Here is a 15,428-nt window from a genome sequence, read left to right on the forward strand (position 1 = left end):
TGATATTAATACAGGACCAATTGATTCTTTTCATGAATCGCTTGACAGGTATTTCTTAAGCCAGTACTACACAGACTACAAATTAGGTACCAGAAATGATCCTAGTACACAACATTGTTTGTTTCTGGTTGGGAAGATGGTCTTTACAAGAAATAGTCAGATATGACAGCTAATGAAGGCAAAATAATTTACAACAGCAATTCTTAACCTTGGATGCATGAACTGTAAAAAAAATTCTGATAACTGTATTTCAGTTATATTAATTTTTCCCTCCTAATTCTATGTATTTTATTTTGTGCATTTAAAAACATTCTGAAAAGGGGTCCACAAGCTTCACCACACTGTCAAAAGGCACAATCCGTCTGTCTGTCTGTCTGTCTGTCTCTCTCTCTCTCTCTCACACACACACACACACACACACACACACACATACAATTAAAAGAGAGAGATCAATACAATCTGGATTATCCTCAAAGAAGTATCTAGGAGAGGGATAGAGAGAGAAAAGAAATAAATGTATGCTAGGAGAGGAAAAGAGGAAGTAATAAAGGCAGAGCAGAAAGTGACATTAGTCTTTTGAGAGATTAGAAGACAGAATTCCTTTTGAGGAATAGTGGGAAATAAGCTTCTATGATGGAGATGGGTGCAGATATTATAGAAAGCTTTAAAAAGAGAAACTGGGACCTCTTCACTTAAACCATAAGAAAACAGGGAACAAAGCTGAATTATGTGTTCTCTCCCAGCACCCAGTAGAGTGTGTTGCACAGAATACAGACAATAAATATTTGTTGACTGAACATAAGCTGAATGCTCTGATGACTAAGGGTTGGCTCTTCTATAAGTGTATGACAGAGTAAAAGTGGATTTTGTTGTTTTAAATCAATCTGAAAGAGTTCTGAAGGACTAAATGATACGGGAAGGGAACAGAGGCACAAAGATTAGCTAGTAGGCTACTACAGTAATTCAGGCATGAGATAATAAGGCAGAATCACTATGGGACGGTCAAGAGAGTACTGAACATGGAACAGAGAATCAAGCCATGAACAGACATTGATTAAGCTCCTACTGTGTGCCAGGTTTCATGATATAAAGACATTAATGAAGCCACCCCTGCTGTCTAAAAGTTTATATTCTATTGAAAGAAATAACATACAAACATATAAATAACCATAAAGTACATATGAAAGAAATGCAAAATAATTTGTGTCTGGGGGGATTAGGAAAGGCCTCATGCAGATGTGTTTTTGTTATGTTCAGCCAATTCTTGTTACCCCATTTGGGATCTTCTTAGCAAAGATACTGGAGTGGTTTGCCATTTTTCTTCTTTAGCTCATTTGACAGATGAGGAAACTGAGGCAGAGTTAAGTAACTTGCCCAGGATCACACAGCTAGTAAATGTGAGGCCAGATTTGAACCCAGGAAGACGAGTCTTCCTAACTTCAGGCCTAGAACTCTATCCACTGTACCACCTAGCTGCCTCATGTAGCTCATATCTGAAGAAATTTAGGAATTCTAAAAGGCAAACATAAAGAGGGAGTAGACTCCAGGCAGTGTATACAAAGGCACAGAGGTAAGAGATGGAACGTCATGTTCTGAAAAATACAAATGGACCAGTTTGGTTGTAACATAGCGTACATGAAGGTGATTAATTAAGTAATTAAGTACCGTGTAATAAAGCAATCTAAAGCTAGACTAGGGAGGGCTCTAAATGCCAAGTGGAAAAATCTGTATTTTATCCTAGAAGATAAAAGAAGCCATTGGAACTTTTTGAGCAGGGTATTGATGTGATGAGAACTGAGCTTTGTCAGCTCTATGGGAGATGGAGGCTTAAGGCAGGGAAGTCAATCCCAAGACTAATCATCAAGGTAAAAGATAATAAAGACTGAACTAAGGTAACACAGATTGAATAGTGAGAAGAGGATGGATAGAAACAACACATATTGTGGATGCAGAATCCACAGGGTTCAAAGCCAGTGCCTAACATTTATAGTCCATGTGACTATGGGCAAGCCACTTGACTTGTAACTTACATAGGCATCTGTAAATTGGGGATAATATTAACTTAAGTGCACACATCATTCTGAGAAAAGATTCATAGGTTTCACCAGGAATCTATGACATTAAAAAAAAGAGAAAAGGTTAAGAACCCCTGACTTTGAGGATTTGACTATAGGTAATACATCCAGGAGGTTGGTAGACAAGAGCCTGAGACTTCATTTGTAGACTCAAGAGGCTTGGAAGTAGTGAAAAATTTATCAAGAAAGGCTAGCTGGGGGGAAAAAAAAACTTGGTCAGAAGTCAGCACCATGGATGGCTCCAAGGGAAGCTTGTTGCTCTAACACCTTTTTAAAGTGAGACAAACTGGCTCCTTTTCCCTGGAGGCACCCTGGAAGTACTTGGCTAGTTGTCTGCTGTGTTTTAATGGACTAGGTCTGTTACACATAGTCTATATTTTCTCTTACAGTCTGTTCTACACAGCCTAAACTTTTGGATTTTTTCCTCTCTTCTACTTGAATAGCATTTTAGAGTTTATAAATCACTTTCCTCACAACAGCCTTGTGAAGTAGGTTGTGAAAGTGGTTTACTTTTCATTTGCCTCCTCTAAGATGTCACACCCTCTTTTGCCTGGCAGAGTAGGAATTTGGGGGGTATGAACTGAACCAGAAGAACTAAGAGGCTCCTTCCAACACTAAAATTGTTTAATTCTGTGGTATTCTCACCAGGAACTGAACATTTGGACCTTAACAGGAAGCAATGAGTCAAAGACAGCAATCAGAAGTCACCAACACTGCCACTATGCTTGTGTCTGGTTTCACAGGGTCCTGCTCACTCTCACAGATGCATCCTTGGCTACTGAAGAAGCACAGGTGAGGCATATGGCCTCAACTGCCATGTTAATCCCCACTGGTAGGGTGATTGACTCTAGCAGTAAAAATTGCAGAGCAATACCTCCCTGCCTATGCACCTATGTACAGGAGCCACATAAAACAACTGGTTTGAATCTCTGGGAACCCCACCTCTGACACCCACTAGCTATGTGACCATTATGCAAGTGACTCACTATCTCTCAGTTTCAGTTTCTTCATCTTTAAAGTAGGCATAATATTTCTTGCAGCATCTACTTTATAGGGTTGATGTCAGACTCCAATGAGATAATATGTATGTATGTGTATATATATATACACATGAAGCACTTTAAAATACCTATTATCATTATTAAATGTCTTTCACCAAATGCTGTTATCACTTTGATAGACTCTGCTGTCTTATTTAGCTGAAGTTACTTCACTGAGGTGAGAGAGGTATTATTTTGGGCTGTGTGTGAACCAGATCATATATGACAGGACTATATTACCCAAAATATATTGTCCCTGAAGTTCAAGGTGATTTGCCCTTCTTGTCTTCCGTGATCATCTGTCCCGAGCAATTCTATAACCATAAGTTGAGAAGAAAGTTTTCTCATTATCTATATTTCTGAAAGAGTAGTGTCTAAATGCAGACTCCTACTGATCTTGATTTGCTTGGGTAGTTGGAGGTCTTTGAGGAGGAATCTTGCATAGTGTCACTAGGAGTCTATGATGAGTTTTGGCTCCCCCCCCCACACACACATAGATGTCTGTCTGAGGCATGGTCATCTAAAGCTCTCAAGGACTTTGGGTACCATCACAGACCATTTTACCAAAAGTCTCAATGGAACTTTCTGGTTGTTTAGTCCTATAAACTTCTTCAGGCCTATACTCCTCTCCATGTTGTCAGTACTTGGCCTTTCCTGTGATTAACATATCTCTCTACCTGCCTACTCTCTTAATCCCAGATAGCGTGGGCTTGGAGAATGGAGAAACTTTGGCATGAATACTATCCCTGACACCTACTAGTTATATGACCATGGACAAGTCCTGTGACTTCTCTGTACCTCAGTTTCTTCATTGGTGAGGTAGGTGGAAATAAGAATGAATGAATGAAAAAGCATTGATTAAGGACTTAGAGTGTGCTAGGCACTTTCTTATGTACTAGGAAAGAAATGCAAAAAGGCTAATTTCTGCCCTCAAGAAGTAGACATTATATATTAAGGCAAGACAACACATTTAAGGGAGTGGTGTCTAGGGAAAGATGCTTTGATTTAGAAAGTCATGTGTAAGTTAAGCGGAGGCATAGGAGAGTTGTTTGAATATTCTTACTCAAAAAGCTCTCTAATCTCATTAATTTTTCCAGTGATTCAGATCATGATTCATCCATGCTTGACCATCCAATGTGTTTCTTGCCTCTCAACATACTAGAGGTCTTCCTTGCGTACTTCTGATATCAAGAGAATACCTGTGAAAAATTCTGCCATCTCTCACCCTTACAATGTGACCAGCCCATTTTAAATTCTTATTATATAATTTCTTAATGACAGTTCTTACTTCTTTTCTTCTTTAAGCTCCTTGTTGGTTTTATGTTATATCTTGGTCACATCAACTGAAAACACTCTCCATTACCTTCTGTGTGAGATACATTTCTAGTTCTTCAGAAACTTTTGGATTGCATGGCTCCCTGTCATATAACAACACCAATAAAATGTTGATGTTGAAAAAGATGAGTCTTTGCCTTCAAGGTAACCCTGGAATCATTAAAGAGAATTTGAAATGTCTTTAAGGCAATTTCTGTCTTCACCTCTAGGCCCAATTCACTGACCATTTATTCCAGAGGTGTAAAGCTCCAAGTACTGCCCAATTCAGACTAAAATGTGGTTGGGAAATATCTGGCAAAATAAATAAAAATATGATATAACATAAATAATGTTAATTTGTGATTTTCTAAGTCAATATAGATCATGGATTTTGTTCTATTTGAGTTTGACTCCACTGATCTAAACTGTCTACATCATAGATTCACACTAATGTAATGATTATCTCTGCAGATGGAAACAACCTATGAAACAAGAAAAAAAATAACCTGATCTTTAGTTGTATTTAAATAGAATGTCCAGAAAGAAGGAAATCTTGTTTCTGTTGTAGTCTGCTATGGTCAGCCAGAATATGGAATACTGTATTTGGTTCTGAGACCCACATTTTAGGAAGGATACTGACAAAACAGATCATATCCAGGGGAGATCAGTCAAGATAGACTAAAGGGTATGCTATAGAAGGATGATTTGAAGAAACAAGGGTGTTTAGATGGAAGAAGAGAGGCCTAGAGAAAGGAGGGAGGGACATGATGGGTATCTGAAAAAGAAATTAGATTTTCTTATTAAAATTGTAATATCATTCAGATTTAATAGGCCTGAGGTATTGAACGTTTAGTCTCAGGACTTGACCATTCTTTAAACCTTGTACGTTCTTGGCAATAAAAAACAGGAACTCGCCACTCCTGAAACTGCTTATGTTCAAGGGAAGGTGGCCCCTTCCTTGAACATAAGCACTTGACAGTGATAAAATATGCTGAGCTTCAAGGTTTTTGAACATGTCAGCAATTAAAAAGCCAGAATTAGACCCAGACACACAAACTGCATATGCCAGGGAAGTGGGCTAAAACTCTGTATGTAACTGCCTTGGCCGAGAGCCTTCTTTTTTTGCAAACCCTATAAAAAGCTCGGACCACAAGTCCTGTTGAGCCTCACCGGTGGGAGGACGCTTCGCGCGGGACCATCTTTACACAATTCAAGTTGTTCCGGCTGCAATGGGGCTCCCAGCCGATTGAGTTATTGGAGGTTCCCTTGAATTGGTGATGTATTCTCTTCCTCTATCTATCTATTGTAATTATAGCCCTTGTATTAATAATCATTATATTTGCCTTCTGCTTCTTCTGCTGTCCTAAACTGTCTGTACCGTGCCTTGTGTAATTAAAGCTTTTTACTTTCGTTTTGATTGAGTTCGAGAGCGTCATTTACAGGAGCTAATCCGAACTTTCTTAATACAGTATCTTCAGGTATCTGGCTCCAGAGAGCAGTACTAGGAGCACTGGATAGAATCTGCAGAGAAGTACATTGTGACTCAATATAAAGAAAAATTTCCTAGAGATTTCTTAGTCAGATTTGTTGTACAGCCCTGAACACACAGGTCTTTAGAGTTGTATAACTTCTTTTTGGAGGTGGCACAGTAGACAGAGTGCTGCATCTGGAGTCAGGAAGACTTGAGTTCATATCCTGCCTCGCACCTAACTAGCAGTATGGCCCTGGGCAAGTTAACATTTTTCAGTCTTAGTTTCTTCATCTGTAAAATGGGGATAATAGCTTCTATTTCAAAAGATTGTTGTGAGGATCAAATGAATTGATATTGATATTTAAAATACTTTATAAACCTTAAAATACTACAGAAATGCTAACTATTAATATTATTGTCATGCACACATAATTATGAACAGACTGGTACAGTAGAATGTCAACTCATTAAGGGAAAAGACCGTTACATTTTTGTCTTTATACCCCCAAAGCCTAGCTCAATACTTGGCACACAGTAGGTGCTTAATACATTTTTCTTGAATTGAACTGAATTGAATTAGAGTATGAGTTGAAGTAAATGATTTGAGTTTCCTCCCAACTCTTGGGATCTCTGGTTTATGATCCCCTTCTTGCTAATAATCAGGGATCATAAATTCCCTATAACTTGAGGAAGGCAAGTGATACAGTAGATAAGTACTGGACCAGGAGTTAAGAAAACCTGAGCTCAAATACTGCTTCAGACACTTTATACTTGTATGATCCTGGACATGTCATTTAACTTCTGTTTGCCTCTATTTCTTCAAATGTAAAAGGAAGATAATAATAGCACCTGCCATCATTATTCAGTGGGAGTTTGGAGTATGATGGAAAACAGAGCTGTGACTAGGAATCCTTCTTCCTGAGGCAAAAAAAAATGTTACAGGAAGCACATTTAAGCTTGATTTCAGGAAAATTTTTCCAACTATTAAAGCTGTCCACAATTGAAATGGGTTGCCTCATTTTACTCACTGGAGTTCACAAGCCAAGACTGGATGACCATTTATTTGTCAACAAGTCAAGTTAACAACCATTTATGGAACACTTATTATGAGCCTGGCTTTGCTAAATTGGATAAACTGGTTGGGTATGTTACAAGGGGGACTCATTATGGGTACAGACTAGTCAGTGATTCTGAATTTCTAATAACAAAGTATTATTACAGATTCTTTCTTAAAGGAATACTATAGGAAGATTATTTTTGGTTGCTATGTGAGGGATAGCTTGGAAAGGGGAGATCTCTCCTGGGAACAGAAAGACCAGTTGTAAAATGAGTGTCATAGAGATGATGAAGGCCTGAGCAAGAAAAAGAGAGAAATATGAGTGATGAGGAAGTAGAATTGGCCAAATTTGGTAGTTTAACTAATATGGAGGGAAAGGAAAGGAACGAATCAAGGGGAGACTCTAGGTTTGAAAATCTGGATGACTGATAGACTGATTGTATCCTAAACAAAAATAGAAATGTTTGGAGAATAGCCTAGTTTAGGGGAAAAGGTCACGAGTTCTGTTTTGGAGGTTCTGAGTTTGGTATGCCAATGGGATATCCCACTGGAAATGCTGAATAGGCAGCTGGTGACACAGAACTGGAACTCAGGAGAGCCATTAGAGGTGGATTTGGGAATCATCTGCATAGAGGTGATGAGATCACTGAGGGAGCATAGAAAAAGAAAAGAAAAGGTTCCTTAAAGGACACCCATGATTAAGATTACAGGTCTCTTGGTTCTCCTCCTACTCCTGTGGCTGATCCTTTTTAGAATCCTTCGCTGTCTTCTCAAGCACCAAGGTTCTGTCTCTGTCTCTTCACTTCTCTTTCTCTCTACTCTATCCCTTAGTGATCTCAACAATTGCTGTAGTTTCAATGATCAAATCAGAGAGATGATTTAAAAAATTTCCCACCATTTGGTTTAGTGCTTTCTGCATATTAAACATTTAATACAAATATTAGTTAAAGAATAGGTGGGAGTGGAATGGTGAAACCAGTTGTCTAGGACAATGATATTAAGTTTACTACCCTGAGAAACTGGTAGAATAGTGGCACCATTAATTAAAAAGAGACAAATCAAGAAGTGGAGCCAGTCAAGAGGAGAAATTTGGAACCTAGAGATCATTTAGTCTAGCTCCCTCATTTTCAAATAAGAAAAGTGAGGGTGAGAATGTTTCCATGACTTTCCCAATATCACATAGATAAAAAGGAGGTAGAAGCAATATTGGAATCCAGGTCCTCTGAATCCAGATCCAGCAATTGTTCTGCTGTATGGATAAGTTTGCAGGGTGATAGCCAAGGAGAAATGTTTGTAGTAGGTTGGAAATAGTCCATGAGACATTGCAATGCCATGAAGTTAAAGCAGAAAAGTACAAAATTGGGCAATGATTCTATGCTCCTGGGAATCGTTAGAAACTACCAAATATAAGCCAATCTAATCCAACAAGAACTTAATTAAGCATCTATTATGTGCAAGGAACTGGAGATAGCAAGATGAATAAAAAAAACTTAAATTCTACCGAAGGAAATAGAAACAAGTGGAAGACATAAGTGGGGGAGAGCCAAATACTAGCTCTGAGCACTTGATGTAAATTTTATGAACTGTACGAACATGTTTTGGGGCACAAGATTTTCAATGGTGCGCACCTTGGCTCTTTCCTATGCTAACCAAGACTTTGACCAGCATTAAGAAGGAAGCAATCCAACTCTGTGATTATTCTGTTCCACCATATGTAGCTATCAAGAAGTGAGGAAAACTAGTGTATTCTTTGTTGGATACATAATTAGATGTTCATTCCTTTTGGTCAGACTCTGTGACTCCATTTGGGGTTTTCTTTTCTTTTTTTTTTTTTTTTGGTTTTTCTTGAATATTTACTTTTGTTACCGAGAATTTGTTTTTCTTTTTCTTTTTCTTTTTTTTTCTTTTTTAATTTTTAACATTTATTTTCACACAATTTTGGGTTACAAATTTTCTCCCCTTTTATCCCCTCCCCCCCCAAACCCGAGCTTTCTAATTGCCCCTGTGACCTATCTGCTCTCTCCTCTATCCTCCCTCCCTGCCTTTGTCTCTGTCTTCTCTTTTGTCCTGTAGAACCAGATAGCTTTCTTGACCCCTTAACCTGTATTTCTTGTTACCCAGTGGTAAGAACATTACATTTGGTCCTAACACTTTGAGTTCCAACCTCCTTAGCTCCCTCCCTCTCCACCCCTTCCCCTTGAAAGACAGGCAATTCAATATAGGCCATATCTGTGTAGTTTTGCAAATGATTTCCCTACTAGTTGTGTTGTATAAGACTAACTATATTTCCCTCCATCCTATCCTGTCCCCCTTTACTTCTATTTTCTTATGGTCCTTTCCCTCCCCATGAGTGTCGACCTCGTATTGCATTCTCCTCCCCATGCCCTCCCCTCCATCCTCCCCCCACCCTGCTTGTGCCCCTGTCCCCCACTCCCCTGTATCATGAGATAGGTTTTCCTATCAAAATGAGTGTGCATTATATTCTTTCCTTTAGTGGAATGTGATGAGAGTAGACCTCATGTTTTTCTCTTGCCTTCCCTCTTTATCCCACCACTAATAAGTCTTTTACTTGCCTCTTTTATGGGAGATAATTTGCCCCATATAACTTCTCCCTTTCTCCTCCCAATATTTCTCTCTCACTGCTTGATTTCATTTTTTTTTTTATATATGATCCCATCCTCTTCAATTCACTCTGTGCACTCTGTCTCTATGTATGTGTGCGTGTGTGCATGTGTGTGTGTGTGTACTCCCACCCAGTGCCCAGATACTGAAATGTTTCAAGAGTTATAAATATTGTCTTTCCATGTAGGAATGTAAACAGTTCAACTTTAGTAAGTCCCTTATGACTTCTCTTTGCTGTTTGCCTTTTCATGGTTCCCTTCATTCTTGTGTTAGAAAGTCAAATTTTCTTTCCAGCTCTGGTCTTTTCATCAGGAAAATTTGAAAGTCCTCTATTTCATTGAAAGACCATTTTTTCTCCTGAAGTATTATACTCAGTTTTGCTGGGTAGGTGATTCTTGGTTTTAGTCCTAGTTCCTTTGACTTCTGGAATATCCTATTCCATTCCCTTCTATCCCTCAATGTAGAGGGTGCCAGATCTTGTGCTATCCTGATTGTATTTCCACAATACTTGAATTGTTTCTTTCTAGCTGCTTGCAATATTTTCTCTTTCACCTGGGAATTCTGGAATTTGGCCACAATGCTCCTAGGAGTTTCTCTTTTTGGATCTCTTTCATGCGGTGTTCTGCGGATTCCTTGAATATTTATTTTGCCTTCTGGTTCTAGAATCTCAGGGCAGTTTTCCTTGATAATTTCATGGAAGATGATGTCTAGGCTCTTCTTTTGATCATGGTTTTCAGGTAGTCCCAGAATTTTTACATTGTCTCTCCTGATTCTATTTTCCAGGTCAGTTGTTTTTCCAATAAGATATTTCACATTATCTTCCATTTTTCGAATCTGTGCGGTATGTTCTGAGATATCTGTCTTTCTCATAAAGTCCTTAGCATCCATCCGTACCATTCCAGTTTTGAAAGATCTATTTTCTTCAGTGAGCTTTTGAATCTCCTTTTCCATTTGGTTAATTCTGCTTTTGAAAGCATTCTTCTCCTCATTGGTCCCTTGCACCTCCCTTGCCAGCTGAGTTAGGCTAGTTCTCAAGGTGCCAATTTCTTTAAGATTTTTTTATTTCTCCTTTAGCAGGGAGCTGATCTGCTTTTCATGCTTCTTCCTCATCCCTCTCATTTCCCTTCCCAGTCTTTCCTCCACCTCTCTAACTTGATTTTCAAAATTCCTCTTGAGCTCTTCCATGGCCCGAGCCCATTGGGTGGGCTGGGACACAGAATCCTCGATTTCTGTGTCTTTGCCTGATGGCAAGCATTGTTCCTCCCCATCAGAAAGGAAGGGAGGAAGTGTCTTCTCTCCGATAAAGTCCGCGAAGGACCCCCCCCATGAAAGGTCCGCAGGTCTCTCCGGAGCAGAAATCTCCCTCGCTCCAATACTCCGTGGTCTCTGGGTGCAGAATTTGCCCTGGCTTGGTCCCCTCTAGCCGTTCTGTGGTTTGTGTGTTCGGAGCTATGTGTACTTGCATCTTTCTACTTCGCCATCTTGGCTCCGCCCCCCATTTGGGGTTTTCTTGGCAAAGATACTGGAGTGGTTTGCCATTTCCTTCTCCAGCTCATTTGGCAGGTGAGGAAACTGAGGCAAACAAGGTTAAGTGACTTGCCCAGAGTCCCAGTTAGTAAATCTCTGAGGTGAGATTTGAACTTGGGAAGATGAGGCTTTCTGACTCCAGGTTCTATCCATTTTTCCACCTAGCTGCCCCAAATTAGATAGCAGCATGTAATACATACTAGGTCATTTTCAGCTTTAAGGAGTCTGACTCAGTACTAGTTAGCATTTTTATTACTGACTTCTATAATGGAATAAAGAGGTTGCTGACTAAATATGCCAGTGGGTGGGGTGGCATGGCGAGGCACCTTATAATTCTGGATTAATATTTTTAAAAACTCAACAAATTATAGAAGTACTTACGATTAAGATGTGACAAGATGGCATCAGGATTATTCATTCAGCCAGGCAGGAACAATTTACAATGTGGACTCGTGACATCCACAAGTCAAGGAAGAGGTTTTTGGTGCAAACAATCTGGGTGTTTACAGAAATCACAAGATAAGTGAGTCAATAAAAAAGGGTTGTGTCTTTAAAAAAACCAACTAGGCTATCCAAACGGGAAGTTAGAAGGTCGGAGCCCCAAGATAATCTTGTTAAGTATTTATTTTGTCCTTACTCGAAAGCTGTCAGATCTGGTGACCTGCTAACTTAAATGAGATATGGAGGACTTGGGGAGAATCCAGGGGACAGAAATGATAAAAGGTTCTCTTTGGGCCCAAGAGAATAAAGGCCCCCAAATCTAAAGCAATGGGTAGAAGGTGAAAAGGGGAAATATTGCATTATTATATTATATTTTGGGGGGGAGGCAATCAAGGTTAAGAGACTTGCCCAAGGTCACACAGCTAATAAATGTCTGAGGTCAAATTTGAACTTGGGTCTTCCTGACTCCAACAATGAATTAAATTAAGGGGAAACAATTCTAATTATCTAAAAGGTGAATGGGCCACCACAGGAGGGAGTGGAACCTGCTTCCTTCCTACCTCCCTCCCTTTCAACACCTCCCCTTGGGAGTCATTCAGGTAAATGACCACTTGGAGGGGAACACTTGTGACCTTGAGGTCACATGTGGCCCTGTAGATCCTCAAGTACAGCTCTTTGACTGAATCCAAACTTCACAGAACAAATCCCCTTAATAAAAGGATTTGTTCTGTGAAACTTGGACTCAGTCAAAAAGCCACACTTAGGAACCTAGAAGGCCACATGTGACCTCAAGGTCACAGGTTCCCCACCCCTAATTTGGGGAATCAATAAACATTTATCAGCTGTTGACTCTGTGTCAGTCACTGTTCTAAGAGTAGAAGGTTCAAAAAACGATTTAAAAAAATCTCTGCTCTCAAAGTCACAGTATGTTTAGACGGAATTTCTTGGACCACTCTTTGTCAGTTCTATCAACGAAATGATATTGTTTGGGTTATAGGTACAGGTTGGACTAAAAGGCCTCTGAAGTCTCTCCCAGCTCTGGGAGTCTGTCATTCTAGGACTTAAATTTGTGACAACTGAATGATACAGAGAGGGTGATCATAATGACTCAGAACAAAAATAAATAAATAATGTGATTTATAAAGCTGTATATACTTAGCATAAAGTTCTATATCCAAAGGGATGTGTGATTTCACTGGTAAGGGAGCTCCATCAATGCAGACTGACCCATATCAAAACCCTTCATGTCTCAGTAGCTAGTTTCATGAATTGTTGTGAGAAAATAATGTACTTGATGGCTTACCTTTGAATAAGAAACCTCTTTCAGACTCACCTGACATGGTTTTCTGCTAACAGGTGGTTGCCAGGTCATGCTCTAAGCCTTTCCACTTTGTCAGGCCTTGCAGAACTTGTTTCCCACTGCCACATTCTTTGAGAATCTGAGGCTTCCTGCATGTCATGAGAGGGACTTTATTGGAGTAGGCTCTGTATACTCAAGACAGCATGGTATAGTGGATAGACAGCTAGCCTTGAAAGCAAGAAGACCCGGATTCAAGTACCATGTTTATCTCACATTTGTTGTGTGACTCTGGATAAGTCACTTCTCACTTTCCCATGAAACTGTCTAAGACTTTAATTGTCCAGGAATCTTCTAAAAGGATGATATCATTGGTGAAAAAAATTGTTCTAACTTTATAAAGGATTTTCAAATTTGTTATTAAGATTTTAAAGATTTATTAAAGATACTGAGGTGATCTTGAAGACATTTGTATGTAATTTATTTTATAAACAATAAGCTGGCATTATCCAACTAAAGATATAATGCACAACAAGTAGGTTCCTTTGTATAGTGCCTTTAGAAATTTTATTGTTAAAAACAAACAATAATAGCTAATATTTATGTGGCACTGGAAGGTTGCAGAATACTATATGTGCTGTTTCACTTGATCCTCATAACGACTCCTGACTTGCAAGATAAACACTATTATTAGTTCCTGTTTACCTCAGTTTCCTCATCTGTAAAATGAGCTGGAGAAGGAAATGGCAAACCACTCTGGCATCTCTGCCAAGAAAACCCCAAGTGGGCCCACAAAGTATCAGGCATGACTGAAAAACAACTGAATGATTGCTGGGGATGGAAGCTCAATTCTATGTGGACAGTCTCGGGCGGGAAAAGGTGGGCACTTCTAAATCTTAGAGTTCTCACGAGGCCCCCCAGGAAACGACTGGGAATCGAGGTGAACCGAGCTATCTCGTGTATTTCCTCCTCTTCCCGTGAGAAACGTGATGGGAGGAGCATCCCCGCTCTGGAGGCTGTCCCGGATCTGGCACACCTATTGTTACCTAACAGGCTCGGTATTGATGTGTAAACTCCGAGACGGGAGAGCTTAAGTAGGGTCAGGAAAGCCTGAAAGCTCTCTTGGGCGGAGGGGCCACGTGTGTGGACAGAAGGCTCCGTTTTTCCTCTCTCTGCTCTTCCCTCCGCCTCTCTCCCCACTTACACTTCTACTTCCAATCTCTTATTGTAAGATCTTTGCCTCCTTGGGAGATCTTTCTCTCTCCCTCCTAAGGAAGAATTACCCCTGCACTTGTAACCAGAACCCTGAAATAAAGCTCAACCCTTGTTCGACTCTGATAGGCCTCTTCTCTCATATGAGTATCCGGTTTGGCCAGCCGAAGACCTCCGATAGAGGTAAGGTAAGACTCGGGTAGCCCACAGGCCTCTAGGCCTGGCAAATGATAATTTAAAAAATCCAATGTTGAAAATGGATAAGGGACTTGCCCAGGGTCACACAGCCAGCATGAGGCTGGAACAGGATTTGAACCCAGGTCTTTCTGATTCCAAGCTTAGCTCTCTGTCCATTATGCCACATGACTCTAAACAAAAAACTAATTTTGCTGAGAATAAGATCCAGTGCACCCCATCTTCATTAATGTCAGATCAGGTTGATACTGAAGGAAGCATAAATCTATTAAGACATTAAGTTAATTTTTAAAAGCTTTTCACAATTTAAACAGAGAATTACCAAAAAGTAACATCATATAGTTGGAACCTATCACACAAGTAATTTTCATTTCTGGATTCTGGACTTTTAGCAATGTAACTATAATCTTTCTGGGTCAGTTTCCTCATCTGTAAAAGGAGAAAGTTGGATCAGATGATCTTTGAGGTTCCTCTGAATTATAAAGGTCTACCATTCTACTCCTTGCATGTCACATGCCCCTGAACTGGTAAGTTTCAAACATGGAACAAAAAAATAAATAAACAATTTGAAACTAAAGATCAAAAAACCCCTCCCAGGTTAGGCCTGTTTTTGCAGCATGAAGAGATCTGACTGGTTTACTCCCTTAATAAAAAAGAATTAAAAATTTTTTAAAAAACCCACCTTACCCATGTTCAAGTCAAGAGGCTGAGGTTGGAGTGTAGAGCTGCTGACACACTTACACGCTCGGTTTTGAAACACATGTATCACAATCAGGGCTCTTGCTTGTTCCTTTGTTTGATTTCATCTGCATTTCTTGGACCCCTCCTTTTCCAGACTGCTGACCTTTCATGCGCCCTCCTAGGATGTCTCAGACTACCAGACCTTCAGCACAAGACAGGGTCCTTCAAGGTAACATAGGAGACCCTTCTCACTTTTTTTATGACATTTCTCTGAGGCTGAAGGTATTGTTCAGCCCAGGAATACATACATACATACATAAATATGTAGGTATATACATATATACATGTGCATTACATATATATATATTGTGTTTGTGTGTGTATGGGAGGGTGGGGAGGAAAGGAGAATGGTAGTAGGAGGGAACTGGAAGATGGGGAGAATTACATTAGAGGAGGGATGAGGTGAAAGGTTTGTCCAGGAGGTTGAGTTCAACTG

The 15,428-nt window shown here is 39.7% G+C and overlaps 2 long non-coding RNA genes across 16 annotated transcripts in view; one reads left to right on the forward strand and one right to left on the reverse strand.

Moving 5' to 3' along the window:
* Positions 1-3,892, forward strand: part of LOC140530934 (uncharacterized) — a 59,044-nt gene extending 55,152 nt beyond the window's left edge. Inside the window, exons 3-4 of one of the 2 annotated variants that reach the window (XR_011976183.1) lie at positions 2,724-2,867; positions 3,815-3,892. This is a non-coding gene — a long non-coding RNA (uncharacterized lncRNA). The remainder of the gene's footprint in view (positions 1-2,723; positions 2,868-3,814) is intronic. The other variant, XR_011976184.1, reaches the window with a different exon arrangement.
* The window catches only part of LOC140530917 (uncharacterized), a 1,083,438-nt gene that overhangs the window by 911,643 nt on the left and 156,367 nt on the right, over positions 1-15,428 (reverse strand). For 4 of the 14 annotated variants that reach the window (XR_011976148.1, XR_011976145.1, XR_011976147.1 and 1 more), the window contains exons 1-2: positions 12,881-13,250; positions 11,488-11,601 (exon numbers count right to left, since the gene is read on the reverse strand). The exons of 4 other annotated variants lie outside the window; for them this stretch is intronic. This is a non-coding gene — a long non-coding RNA (uncharacterized lncRNA). Of the gene's footprint in view, positions 1-3,355; positions 3,825-11,487; positions 11,602-12,880; positions 13,255-15,428 lie in introns of those variants that run through there. 6 more of the 14 variants (XR_011976155.1, XR_011976146.1, XR_011976150.1 and 3 more) reach the window with 6 other exon arrangements.

This window comes from Notamacropus eugenii, chromosome 3 (assembly GCF_028372415.1).
Source record: "Notamacropus eugenii isolate mMacEug1 chromosome 3, mMacEug1.pri_v2, whole genome shotgun sequence".
Lineage (NCBI taxonomy): Eukaryota > Metazoa > Chordata > Mammalia > Diprotodontia > Macropodidae > Notamacropus > Notamacropus eugenii.